The sequence below is a fragment of the Solanum pennellii genome, chromosome 11 (assembly GCF_001406875.1).
Source record: "Solanum pennellii chromosome 11, SPENNV200".
Classification (NCBI taxonomy): Eukaryota; Viridiplantae; Streptophyta; class Magnoliopsida; order Solanales; family Solanaceae; genus Solanum; species Solanum pennellii.
Window position 1 is genome coordinate 13,822,460 of NC_028647.1, and position 2,236 is coordinate 13,824,695.

Genomic DNA, 2,236 nt, shown 5'->3' on the forward strand with positions numbered 1-2,236 from the left:
TATGCATTGAATGATATTGTGAAGATTTCTATGTACTTGATTGTGTGATTGTGTGGCTTGGTCGTGTTTTTTTTTTGTGATTGGTCTGAAATTCCGAGACCGTGGAATGTATAACCTTAAACCATCTCTATCGAAGTAATGCCTTGAATAAAGAAGGCTCGATGAAATATTATTAACGAATGAAAAAGTGGTGATATTAAATGATAAATTAATGGTATTATTGGATCGGAGTGTCACGTTCCGACACGGTATTCTTGGATCGGAGTGCCACATTCCGACACGGTATTTTTGGATCGGAGTGTCACGTTTCGACACGGTATTCTTGGATCGGAGTGTCACATTCCAACACGGTATTCTTGTATCGGTGTTTCATGTTCCGACACGATAATATTAAATGAAAAATGTGTTAAATTAATGGAAGATACTCAATCTCAAAGAACTCAACTCCCAAAATGGTTTGGTTTAGAGGCATGAGTCCTCATGTGTGATCTTGATATTGTTGACTTAATACATGCTTACTTTATTATTATTGACACTTGTTCATGTTGTTTGTGCTTCTCACCTATTAAGTACTATAGTTGATTTTATACTAATATTCTTTGTATAGTAAATACCATTTTGGGTTGACCGATGATACCTACTCAGTACATGTTGCCCCCGTACTGAGTCCTACTTGTCTTTTTCTTTGTTTTCCTTTTATGAAATGCAGCGAGTGTACCTATGACTTCAGATTTCCCTCAGCTCTAGCCAGCCTCCCACATATCAAGTTCCAGGGTGAGCTATTCATTCAAGCTCGTGTTGGATTCTTTCGGTCATGACATGATGTCCTATACTTTCGTACACATACCATTTTATTCATTTATTTTGGTGTCTTTGATACTCTTAGACTTAGTAATTAGAGATTAGATGTCCTTGTTGTGATGACTTTCAGGTTTTGGGAAACGATAGTTAATAAATTTTGGAGCTTCCGCAATATTTTGTTATTCGCAGTTGAATTATTGGTACATGTTGGGATTTGAATTTCTTGGTTCGTCCACCTAGGTAGTTAAGTGTGGATGTCACTCACGACTCGTTTTGGGTCGTGACAATAACAAAAACAACAAATATGAATTTTCACGAAATGTTAACATTACATATACATTGTCTCAAATTATGGCTCTTTGGGTTTGTTAATTTTCTTTCTATAACAATAAATAATAGGTACCATTACACTATTATTCATTTCTCACATCTATAGAACGATTTATTCTTCATTAACCCAAGTAAAAAGCTTAGTATTGTTCCAAAATTGTAAAATCTCTCAAAAAAAATGACTTACCCATTTTAAGTGAAACACAATCTTCAGTTCAGAAAGAGGAGAGAGTCACGACCCTAGATGAGAAGGAAGATAAGAGAATGGGTTTGATAGTCGAATTTTTAAATTTTATAAAGAGGAAGAAGAAGAGAAGAGAGAATATTGAGAGAAGAAGAAGAGAGATACCTATTTTCATTTACTTTTTTAAAAAAAAGAATGGTTTGGATAGAATTATAAAAGTTGAAAAAATGAAGTACTTTTTGTATTTTATAAAAGATTAGAAAATTTTGAAAATGTTAATTTGATCCGAGATCTACTTAATTACATTTTAAAGATGATTTGACCGGCTTTTGGTCAATCTGCCACCAAAAACCAAACCAAGAGTTATTTGACACCTTTCATTTAATTTTCTCGAGAAAGAGAATAGCAACATCAATACAAGTACTCTTTTTTCAACAACCCTTAATAGATTCGATCAAGGCATATTTGTTGGCCGTATTCTAAGAATACCCAGGTTGTGGGTAGTGGAAGAACCGAGAAATCCTAAAAATCGAAACTAACAGGAAGTTAGAGTGATATGCTTTTACTTAATTCATTCTCTTTCACATACAGCGGATCAAGTGGAACATACCACAATTTTTGTGACTCTTCACTACGATTTAGGCTTCGTTCTTCTTCATGGGATAATCCCTAGTTCTGTCTAATTCTACACCTTAATCTCACTCTAATAATGCATTATTTCTATTCCAATTTATTTACTTAACTGTGTAATTTGTTAATATCTTCAATTTCTGTTTATTGTATTATGATATGATGTTGGAAAAAATTAAATAGCTTGAGGCTCTGAGTATTATGAGTCTTCTGGTTGTGAATAATGCAATAATTATCACCTTATTTTACAAGAACAAAAAATGATGTTTGTGTATATTATTGTCAAAACTT